General features: G+C 37.3%; 1 protein-coding gene across 1 annotated transcript in view; it reads right to left on the reverse strand.

The window, feature by feature from the left end:
* Positions 1–6,465: 6,465 nt before the first annotated feature.
* EEA1 (early endosome antigen 1) overlaps positions 6,466–12,581 on the reverse strand; it is a 232,134-nt gene continuing 226,018 nt past the window's right edge. Inside the window, exon 31 of the transcript XR_010743630.1 lies at positions 6,466–6,669. The gene's annotated coding sequence lies outside the window, so the exon portion shown is untranslated. The remainder of the gene's footprint in view (positions 6,670–12,581) is intronic.

A 12,581-nucleotide genomic window follows, 5' to 3' on the forward strand; every position in this document is an offset into this window, starting at 1 on the left:
ATGACTATAAATTTCGGGTTTAAGCATCGTGAGATATCTCTACCATTAACACCTTATAACAAGAACTGTTTGAACTAGATAGGAGAGAAAAAGATGAGATGCTAGACACTGATAACGTGTTTTAAACCTCAAGAGAACTCAGCACACCAGATATCACTTTAGTCAGAACACCAGAACTAACAGCCCTGCTCTAAATGAAGATGCCCTGGTCTTCCTAATATCTCCCCTTTTGGGTCATCCAAATGATTTTGTTTATAGTACCACACTGTTGGGTGAAAATGAAGAGTGGTACTTTATTAACTTAGTCATCTACATGATGTGTCAGTTCCATGTAGAAACTTCCCTGCATCATTTCCCTGGCCGATTATTAGTCAGAACCAAATAAAACATTTTGTAAACAGCTTTGGTTCAAGTGAAAACCTTCTTCTGTTGTCAGCTGACTGGATGAAGTGAGGGTCATAATATTTGCTTGCTTGCTTGCTTGCAGAAAAAAAGAGGACAATATTACATGTGAACTGGCTTATGTTAGTACAGCTGTGTGCAAGAGGGTCATGGCAAAAATCACCTCCAGCCTGTTGAAAACATTGTCACTCTCTGCATTATAGATTAAATATATGACTGGGGGTATCAGCCATAATTTCACTGATTTCAACAGAGTTATGATGATCTATGCCATGAAAAATCAAACTTTTTGGACTGATATAGCCAAAATGATGTGCACGTACACAATGGGAATCAAACTTTTTTTAAAAAAAAGAACCTCCATGGACCCCCATGAAACTTCAAATGATCTTCAAATTTAGAGTAAATTCGAAAATACTTTTCTCCACTTTGACGTACATATGGAGGATTTTTTCCTGGTCTCCATGTCTTTGCCGATGAGGAGCTGCCTCATTTCACACTTAACCTTGCATGGGTGACAGTCTTACCATGATCGATTGCCCTGAGGGCAACTGGAAACACAAGATGCAGAGGAATTTTTTCATGCAATGACAGATTCACATTATTTTTTGTTATTATTTTTTCAGCCCCTTAAGTGTTCTCAGTTTCTTCATTAGGAACTTTTATCTTTCACTTATTTCAAAGTGACATTTTTCCCTCTGTTATGTTAGTTATCCTTTGTCATCTACTATTACTCAGACAGTATTAAAATAAAAATCACACCGCAAATAATATACAACAAAGAAAAATAACAGACTTCTCACTTAATCATCGAATTATTTGCCTTCCTCAAACTGTCAACAACTTCTTGATGGAAATATTCTGTGATTCATTTCTTCCTTCATGTCATCTCAGGGAATAAGTTATTTGCCCTCACCTTAAGATACAAAGCTCTCTCATTTGATAAGGGGCTAGTTGGCTGGTTTGGTATGGGATATCATGCCACTGAAATAAATTTATAAGTAGATGGTGTGTTCAATTCTGTAAGAGAAGAAACATGAAGCTCAAAGACTTAAAATATTCTTCTGGGGTCAACCAGGGCTTGCAGAGTGTCATGGCTGATTTCAGTGTGCACCTCTGACTTGGACCTTGGTATAAATGCATCCCTGAAGTTTCAGTAGTTATGGCAAGCATTCAAGCTCAAAAATCCTTCTTTTTGCATATATGTAGGAGCAACTTCAGCCATTTCATTGGAGTTTTATTCACCTTTAATAATATTTTGAAGATGGGAATTTAAAATGCTTTATATGCTTCATTTCAAGAACCACCTACTTGAATTAACTAATTGACACTGAGCTCTTTGGTGATGACTGGATTATCTCATATTTTTTACATACTGCCATTTGTCTCTGGTTGGTTAGTGTCAATAACATTCAGGATAAATTATTTATCCATAAATATTCTTATGTCTACTTATATGTAGCTCCTGTAGATCAGTCATTATGAGCACAATGCAAACCTTTCTTTGGAATGGAGAAGTCTAGTCTAGATTAGAAGAAGCCCTAGAAGTACCTAGCAATTCCTATGAGTAGCAGTCCAGAATTTTCTCTAAGATATAGCCAGATAACTATTTCCTTAAATTCTCTGTGTAAAAGACTCATTGGAGATTTTTTTTATGAAAGATACACACAAACTCCCTTAACAACAAGCAGATTTTTCTGTTATTTCCTATGGAACAAAAAGCCCATTTCCTATTATCAGGTGAAAATGCAATCTAATTTTCCTAAGCATGACTTAGTCTCTTGTTGATTTTTTCAACAGAAATGAGGAATATAGCAACATACAGCAGCACCACACCTAACAAAGACTGCTGAAGAGCCACGATACCTCCCCAGCTGCTGCTTTATTGAATCCTCTCTTTACAAGGCCTATTATCTATGTATCCATCATAATACTCATTTCCTCTTCTTCACCAGCATCTTCCTTACCGCAGGTGGCCAATGCTAGCCCTGAATTGAAATTTTCTTGTGCAATAGACCCTGTAACCTCTTCTTTAAACTGCAAAACCTCCATTCAGTTTGCAATATACTGAGAAATACTGCCCTTCCTTTCAATTATTGTGCCTTCAGCATTATATCGGGTCATTATTTCTCTCCTTCTTTCTCTTTGTTACCTCTTTGAAATCAAAAAATAGTGTCTCTGATCATTGCAGACAAGTAATCAGGATAATCAAAGGTAGTTCCTATAGGTAGTTCCTATATCTATTATCCAAAGATAAATTTTAGAAATCAGGCCACCTAAATATGAAAGTCTAATATAAATTCATCTAATATAAATTATATCATTTAAAACATGTTAAGATAGATGATTCAAAGCATGTATCCTTAAATGGTGTAAATACAGATTCCAATAGAGCCTTCAGACCACCTGTTTTTAACACAAAATTCTAAACCTGGTGAGACAGAAAATATAATATATGCTTATAATGTTAAGCATGGCAATAGTCAACCCCTTTAGGTTGAAAACCAGAAAATGTAATACACATTCAAGAACAGCTTTTGCCACATTTTTAGTTCACAGAAACTTACTGTGCTACAACTTTCCTACAGCTAGAGAAATAATGTGATCTGGCAGCTGAACAATATTGGAATTTGGATGAAAATTATGTTTCTTTACAGAGTTTTCTGGATCAGACCCCATTGCCTAAATAATCAGTATGAATAAATAAGAATATTTTTGCCTCTTGCAGTTTGCTTCATTTAAATATCTGTTACATTTTGAAAAGATATAGGTTACAGTAACTAATTTTCTTACTTAAGGAAGAGCATGCAGATCATATGTAACAACATGTGTTGAATTTTTGCTTTAGTTTGAAATATGTCAAATCTGATTTGTGAACTATTTATTCTAGGAATGGCTTCTACACCATTTTTATATGGGCCTTATCAAATGAATTCCAGAATTAAAAGATTTTGATTAATACAGACAGAAATAAGACAAAATCCTTAAATATAGGCCTTCCCTTTGCAAAGTTTAGAACACAGCCCTTGAGTAATTATTCCAGCTATGATCCAAGGATACAATGCTAAACTTGCAGCTTTGCAAGAATCAGACTGTAAGCCTTGCAGAGCACTCCTGCACTTGTGTTGTCGAGCCACAGGAATATTTGATAACTGAGCATCTCTCTGACAGATTGTTTTTTCCACCTTAACCATCACAAAAGAAAAAGAAAGTGGTATGGTGGAGTTGCCGTCTTGCCCCAGCAGACTCTGATGATTATCAAACATCTTTAGCTCAGCACACTGCCTATTGTTTAGCTCTGGTTTTGAGAGGAACAGATTGACTGTATATCCTCCTGCAGCAGTTGTCCTCTCAAGGCTCAGAGTGTCTCTGAGACTGAGTGGACACAAATGTGAATAGGCACAAACTTGGCCCACCTGGCTGGGGGCAGCATCTCACAAATCACTTTTTGCCATACTATGCATAAATTCCATGCTGCAAGAGCCTAAGCCAAGAAGAATCTATTTCTCTGCCCTTGGCCTTACCCATCATCCTCCTGTCCAAGATTAGCTAATGCATTTTCATCAGAAATGTAAAATGAAATAGCATCATCTAAACTAAAACTAATAATTTCCAATCAGAAAGGAACATCATGAATAGTCCAAATGCAAACCCAAGAATATATTCACGCACATTCCCTCAGTATCATGTCTGCTTTGTCAACAACGCTGTTTATTTAATAAGGATATTTTGACAGAATGTAGAATTCTCAGTTATGCCCCAGATCTTATTTTGCTGTGTTTTGTGAGCAGAAAAGAGAATTCTTTTATTTAGATGCTGCAAATCCCATACTTACATAAATCCACGTATGAAACATAGTACAAGTAGTGCTATATATGAAGACAGTTTTTGCCAAACTACTTTTTTCCAAGATGTATGTGAGAATAATGTGTTAGACTGACACTTGGGCATGCTGAAGATCATAAGACATGTTTTATGGTGAATTAAAATATCATAATAACAATTTCAGAGAGTTAGCATGATGTATTATTCAGAGTTAAGTACTGTCTTGAATGATAAGGGCTAACATGCCATCAGGCTATAATAAACTACAGCTTTGAAATATCAATTTTCATTTATCAGTAGGGTCATTTACATAGCTAAACTAAGAACATAATGATGCATTTTTTCACTATCTAGAAGGAAAAAATGGAATTCTTTTCCAACATACAGAAAATTAAAAAAACATTCTGAGAAAGCTGTTATTAAGTCATTTATCTTTTCATACAAAATAAATTGTCATGGATTTGGTTATAAAAGTACAAGTACATGCATTCTGGTTTCTGATATTGAATGTAAGTAAACTAATTTAAACTCTAGGGGAAATACTGTATTTAGGCATAAATGTATTACTCCAGCTGGAGTTTGACAAATTGCATCTATTTATCTGTTATTTTTATGAGTGACACCGAAAAGCCATGCAACCTTGCAGCATTCCTCTACAGCTTGACCCCAAAGAGGAATTCATCAGGATGGGTTACTTAGTGCTGCATATTGTCCTTAATCCACATACGAAATACTGTATTTTAAGGACTTTAAGCTAATAAAAGGGTATGCTCATACAGTTAATGGGGTGGAAAAGAGGCCAGCTGATATAAGAGATGGTGAAAGGGGCACCAGATTAAAAAGCACAATTATCCTCAATCTCACTCTAACCTCCTCCTTCTTCATGTGCTTGAAGAGATTCAGGAAACATCCCTGTTCTAGCCACCACTCTGGAAGATTCAGACTACCTTCATCTGCTCTGATGGCCAAAATCTCCATGTTCAGTAGCCATTCCTTCAAAAAACACATGACCAGGCAAGGCCACAGGCCACCTGGAATGTGTCCAGACTGCCATGTGCATGTGTGCCTTTGGGCAAACCACAGCTTTGTGCACCCTGTTTCCCATGCTGCCAAAGCCTTTTTATTTGGCAATTAACTTTCGGCATGTAGTAGCTCATGCACATGCAATTTCTTCTTTGTCTTCAGCACAGAAACATAGCAAGGACACAGAAACCTCTGGACATGAGCCACAGTCCAGGAATGGAACATGGACTTGCACTCAAGTGCTAAAGCCATTACTATGGGAATGCAGTAGGGCAAAGATATGTCTGGTACAAGGTGTACCAGATCTTCACCTCCCACACTATGCTGAGAGGAACTTGAACCACTAGTCCAAGAACATTATTATATTGTCCAGAAAAGATCAGAAATTCCTTTCCACCTGGCTGGTGTGGTCATATGCTTATATGGTCATAGGGGCCAAGCAGAGCAGAGGTGCTCCTGAAAATTCTGCTACAGAAGCTATGGAGAAACAAACACCCCCTGGGCACAACAGGGCTGTACCCTTACAGAGAGAGAGTGATGAGGCTTCCCATCCACAGCAGCACTTGACCCACATCAAACCAGTCATCCTGAGTCACTTGTGCCTGCACGTGAACCAGTGCAAGCACTCCTTTATCCACTGTCTCCAGTGACATCTTTTGTATTATGACTAAACTGTTATTTACACAATAAACTTTAATCATAACAGCAGGTAGACCAGATCTTGGGCAGCTACCTGGCACCAAGCTACCAGAGTTCAAGAAACACCTGAACGACACTGTACTTGTGTGGTTTAGTCTTAGGTAGCCCTACAAGGAATAAGGAGTTGGACTTGATGGTCCTATGGGTTTCTTCCAACTCAAGATTTCTGTGATTCCGTGATTTAACTTCCTTCCAGGGCTTACTGCTTTTGACTTAAATGTAGAAGTTCACCCACTTAGTCAATCTCTCTGAAGTGTGCACGTGAAAGACAATATTGTGCTAGTCTGTTTGTTACACCATACAAGTAATCCAAGGTCTGTCGTAGTCAGTGTTGATTTTGTAATGTAATTTTACAAAGCTCTCAACTCCCAGGAAGCAGTCTATTGTACATGCACAAAGTCCAATCATTTAAATAAATAGGCCACTCCAGAAGCAGTGGAGGCCAGAATGAAGCAGCAGATGTATCTTGATTTTTGATGACATATTAGCTTTAAGTTTGACAACAAAGATCAGCATATTTTGCACCAAGGAGAATTCAGTTCTAGAGTCAGAATAACTTCTTGCCAGCTACTGTCCTTTTTCCATGACATCCATTGTTGCCACCAAAGTTTCTTCTGTGCTGTGGTTTCCTTGGAATGCCTCTTTCATTCATGAATAAGAGCAGTTCTCTGCTCTTTCCTTTTCTGTTCTTTCCTTTTTCCTTTCTTTTCTTTTCAGTAACTGCGATATAAAAGAGGGAGGAAGAGTAGATTCAATATTTCAGATAAAACATATTGCTAGGCTTTTTTAACGTATTTTATCTCAAAATGTAATTGCATGTGCCAGTCACTTTTTACATGCTTCTGTGGAGGTGACAAACAGGCCTTTAATAATATACCAAGTTTAAATTGGTATTTGAAAGGTACTTTCTTCCTGTACCTGTAAACCTTTAACCTTTTCTACTTTCCCCTTCACTCATTCCTCTTATATACATTGACATTGCTTGGGGGGGGGGGGGGGGGGGGGTAGGGGGGGTGTTATTTTTATTTTTTCTTACTGACCCTATTAACAATGTAGCAGAATGAGACAGTGATGTGCCTGTATAGACTAAAAGGATGTTGTTAGGCTGGTGTCAGGTCAGATTGGACTTTGAGGAAAGAATCAAATAGTATCCTTTCAAAATGATTGATGCCTTCTTCAGCTTTAGCTTAATAACTTTGTGTATTCTTAACAGCTTTGGGTCTGCTGCAGTGAAATTTCCAGCATTGCTCTAGTCATCCCTGCTGAAGTGGATTGTCAAGATTTTCGTTTGGCTTAGGTGAGTGCAGGGCACAGAGATTAAAACTCCTGTCAGCTCCTGCAAATTCCCTTCAGTGTTTCCAGCCTACAAATGGAATATGCTGGGAGCAGGCAGAGGTAGTAACATCACTACTAACGCTAACAGTCATTAAGCCCTCAATCACTATGGCCACTATTCACACCTCCTACTTATAGACCCTTTCCCCCCCCCAAATCGTTCCCTGAATCCCACCCAAAAAAATCAGCTCAAAATTTTATGTGGGAATTTGTGTTACATGTGTTCATGGAGATAAAATCCAGCTACATGATTAACAAAGTCGTCCATTTTTCACCTATTTCAGAGTAATTTTAATTTCACATCACATACATGTCAGCACAAGGTACTTGTGGGCATTTGAAACCTGACACATTAGTTAATCAGGGCTCACTGGTCTTTCCACAGGGTAATTCAATTTATAACATAGCAGGAAACAAGAGGAAAAGGACTGAAAGAAAGCAGCTGAGGGGAAGGGAAGCAGAAAATTGCGGGAAAAACCCTGCAGGAGATAAACCTGACCATTTAGCATTCTGAAGAAGAGCTTATTCATAAAGTTCACTCTTGATGTAGTCTGATAGACTTTTGTTTTATTTCATAACCCCATTGTATAGTAGGCAGCCTGTTGTTTGATCTAATCATCTGTTTCCATGACGTTCACGTTTATTGATTTAGTTTCCTTCTAAATTAAATGCAGTCTGTGAGATTAAAGCCATTTTTCTCCACGATGAGTTAGTTAAGAGTAGATTTGTTTTAAGCAGCAGAAATCATTTGGATTAGCAAAGAAATTGTTTTTCACAGAAGGTATGTTTCAAGTAAATAAAACCTCTTTACAAAGATAAGCAATAAAAGGGGGATTTTAGCACATAAACATAGTATCATTTCTAAAGTCTGAAAAAGTGAGTGAAATAAATAGAAGCAGCATTTCTTATAGTATATTTATTAGTGCTATCAAGTACTGCAGATTTAAAGAATTAGGTACATGGAATTTTATTCTCCACACTCGGATGTTGTTTTAATCAGGCTTATAGTTACAATAGGTAAAGAATTATACAAGGTGAAGTAATTTTCCCAGACAGCTATATTAACATCATTCAGTATTTTGCAATTATAGCTGTAGAAATTATAAATCAAAGCCAGAATTTATTGTGAGAATATAATAAACTGAAACCTTTATGATTTATGCTTCTGATTTGATTATAGAGCTTATTTTCTTGTCCTTTTTCCTGCACTAAACTCCCTCCTCCTTGGTGATGCTTCATTCTCTAATGTCCTCCCTCAGTCCTCCATCACACATTTTGATAAGGATGGCACCCAGGTGCCTCTTGCACACAGTATATTAAACACTGCAAGCTGCCATCCCATAGTCACGTACACAGCGATCTGATTCTGCAGCTCCTTTCCCTCACTTGAAACCATAATGAATTATCAGAGAAAAACAGAACAAACCAAACCCACTGCAGTAAATGGAAAATCATCTGTTGACCTCGCAGGGCTTTGAACCATTCCTCCCCTGACAGCAGACATTCATTTCCTGCTCTCAGCCTATGCCAGGGCAATACGAAATGTATTACCCAACTCAGCTGTAGCACTTTGTAGCAAAAAAACCCCAGAGAGCACAGGCAGTACTAATTAATATACTTATATTTATTGGATAAAATTGAGAAAGAAAAAAAATTGTAGTTATCCTAATTGAAAAACTTCAGATATGTCTTCACTAACAGTCTTTCTCAAATAATTTTTTGACATTATTTTTCCATTACCATGGTGAAATTTCTGTTTATAAAAGACTCTCATTAATTAATTATACATTTATCTAATAAATATTTGAACTACATATTGCTTTCTGTTAAAATGGTACAGATTTACTGGAAGAGAACCCAAACAACAGCTAGAGAAACATACTTCCTGTTGATAACATAACCTGAGCTCTGCATTTTACAAATTATCTGTTGTCTAGAGCTTCCCCTATATAGTTTCAGCTGTGTTTTCCCCAACTATTGTTTTGTTTTCATCCGTGGGAGTTTTCCAGAATTCCTCTTAAACGGGACCAAAAAAAAAAATTTAAAAAAAAAAAAATTGAATGTTGCTATGGTAACAAACAACAAAAGAAAAATAAAAAAATAATTTAAGCGGACCGATGAAGCAGGGCGCAGACCAAGGCACTGGTGCTTTGTCCACAAGTAAAAGCATTCCAGGGGCCTATTTAAAGGTGTTGAACTCATAGAATATATTCATAATGTACTCTTCTATTTAGAATTGAGAATTCTTCTCTAGTCAGAAGCTGTAATGTATTATGTGTGGCATTAATTAGCACATATATTTTTGTGTAATATATATCCTCCTTGGAGACTATTTTAAGACAACATCAAGGTCATATCATTGCATGCTCAAAAATCAAAGTCAAAACTAAAAGAAATCAACAGGAAAAAAAAATTACAATTGCATATGGAGCTTTTTCCCTCCTCGCACACAAAAATAAAAGATCAATTATTCAGTCAAATGCCATTTCTTGTAATTGACAGCCGAAGAGGCCTTCTGGATTAATGAGGCTGATCCTCAGCTATTTCAAGCAACCACTTGTCTAAACAAAGATGTGAAAACGCTGGACTCCTTAAAACACCTATGAATTTTGCAATGATGATCCTGTCAAGAAGCTCTCCCAGAGCTTTAATCCTGTGATGTCTCTAAAACATCTTCCCATTTGCATTAAAGTTTATTTGTTGCCAGGTTTTATCTACCTTTTTTCCCAGAGCAAGTACTGCCTTTAATTTAAAAGATTCCTCTCCCTCTTTGGTGTCTGAAGTACCATCACATAGTCTTACCGAATCTTGTTTTCCCTCAGTCTTTGTCCCATGAGTCTAAACATTTTGGTTTGGTCTTCTTTATTTCTAACATCTAGTCTCCCTTCACTTGAAGTCCTGTAGACCTTCACTTACAGTCCTGTAGATTGCAACCCTTTAGTCCTCTTCAGTGGTTCCCATGTAATTTTATTTTCACTGAGCAGCAACAAATTCCAGGTATGGTTTACCTGAACTCTGTTTGATAGGATTAATGAGTCTTTGACTCATTAATCCTATCAAATAGTTCCTCTGATACATTGTGGAAAATATTAATATACTGTCCTTCTCTTAGGCTCTGCACCAATTCATGTGTGTTTGAAAACACCCTGCTAAACTATACTGAAAAAGTGTATGACAATATTATATCTCTTCATGGAAAATAGAATTGAGACTTTAATTCATCTGGTTTTCACCTCTTCCCTTTACAAAGCAGTATATTTTATCAAAATATGTCTACCAAGTCAACCTTTGTGAAACCCTACGTTTACCAGCTATTAAAAGTCCTTTTTTATTCTACAGTCAGAAACACAAAAGAGAATGTATTTCTTTATTTAATGTGATGGTCACAATATGGAACCCTTACAAAGATCAAAACAAATCAAATAAAATATTTAATTCTAATTTTCAGATGCTTTGTTCACTATATATTTCATATGTGATACTTGTGACCATATGTGAATGATGATGTAGTTATTCTCAGATCCTCCTGTCTGTAGGAAAATCCCTGAAAAACAAGGGAACAGAGGAAATGGAAGAGAAAAAGAGGTTCTTTTGATGGTAGGAGCTCATTAGAAGAGATAGTGGCAGACTTTTGAATAGCTGAACTGTTTTCATCATCTTACTTGCAAAGAAAGCAAGCAAATAAAGCCTTGGGAATAATGGTCTATAAACAGCTTGCTTTAAAAGTAATTGACAACCTCGATTGCTATGATACTTCGCTGTCAGGGGAAAGTAGCTGAAATGCTTTCAGCACTGTGTTGGAAGCCCTTTTTCCTCATTGACTGCAGGAAAGAGTCATAAGTATTTTCTGCTTTTGTTGCACATAATTATAAAGCAGGTGCAACACAAACTACAAGAGTGGAATTCAGAAACAAAGAGTACATTAGATAGAGTTTTCACCACAAAGGCAAATGCTTTAAATCAAGTGTACATTTGCATTCCTGCAATCATAGACACTTTGACAGGGGGTTAGTCTATGAATGTGCTCAGCACTTTGGCGGATAAATTTCTCTTTCATAGCTGCAATTTTAGAGTTGTGCAAAAGCTACAAAGTAAAGTATGGCCATTGACCACGATTCAGTTTAAAAACACAGAGCAGTTGCCCAGTGTCACCTTGAAATAGCACAGGGCTATAGGGGATAATGGATCTGTATATTTGCAGTTCAGAGTTCACCTGGGTGCAGAGATGATGGCATTAGCAAAGCCGGGCAAAGCATCAGCAAGTGAGTTGTAAGTTTCCCTTGCCTCAGCCAGGGTCTGTTTCACCCTGCCACTGCAGGCCAGGGCAGGGACTTCCAGATGAGTCTCTGCTGTGGCAAGAGTTTCTAATGATCAACAAATAGGAAAAGGTGAAACCAAATTCATTGTCTCATGTTTTCTCAGCTAGAATTTGGTGGTAGGTATCTCGAGAGGGAACCTAAATTAATAATAATAAAGCATTTCTTGGCTATAGGAAATAAAAGCTCAAAAATACAAACTACTGCACCTCTGTATCACCACTATGATGTGATTAAACAGATAAAATAACTATTTTTTTAATTAATGTTCTAACTGTAGAGAAGAACATTACAAATCAATGAAAACTGCAAATTGTAGCTCAAAGATGCAAAGATGGGTCTACTAGTACACAAATAACAGACTGGCACATAGCTGTCAACTTAGGTGAACACAATTACCCCAGCAGAAGTGTTAATATATGAATACCAGAGCTGGCACAGCTAACAAATGATGAGCATAAAAGCCAAGGAGCTGCTCTGCCAGCCCAACCTGTGAAAGCCACAATGACAGCTGAGGAAGAACTGATGGGCACATTACGAAGGAGGAGCACACCAACTCACAGCAGTTCCTGGGCCAGGGTATGCTCCTGCCAGCAGATTGCTCTGAGCACAGAAGAGCAGGGGTGTTGGTATTCTGTACAGACTCCTGCTGTACTGACTAATCAATAAGGCACTACAGGTGTATGAAGGTGTATCTTCAAAGACACCTTTGTGACTCTTCCACCTGTTTCTGAATTTAAGAGCTTTTAGGGCACATGCTGACTCTACTGTGCTGCTACTCCAGCTGACAAATAATAATAAATACCCTATGCTTCATGATTACTTCAATGCTTTATTATTAGGAAGAAATGACTTTCCAAGGCTGAACTTCACTCCTCTTTCAAAAAACGCAGTTCTTAAATTTGCTATCCAACCCCCACCTAAAGCCAGGAAAAAATATGGCTAATGGGCGATTAGTGTTTTGAATATGCAAAATTATAA

This window comes from Sylvia atricapilla, chromosome 5, assembly GCF_009819655.1.
Source record: "Sylvia atricapilla isolate bSylAtr1 chromosome 5, bSylAtr1.pri, whole genome shotgun sequence".
NCBI lineage: Eukaryota > Metazoa > Chordata > Aves > Passeriformes > Sylviidae > Sylvia > Sylvia atricapilla.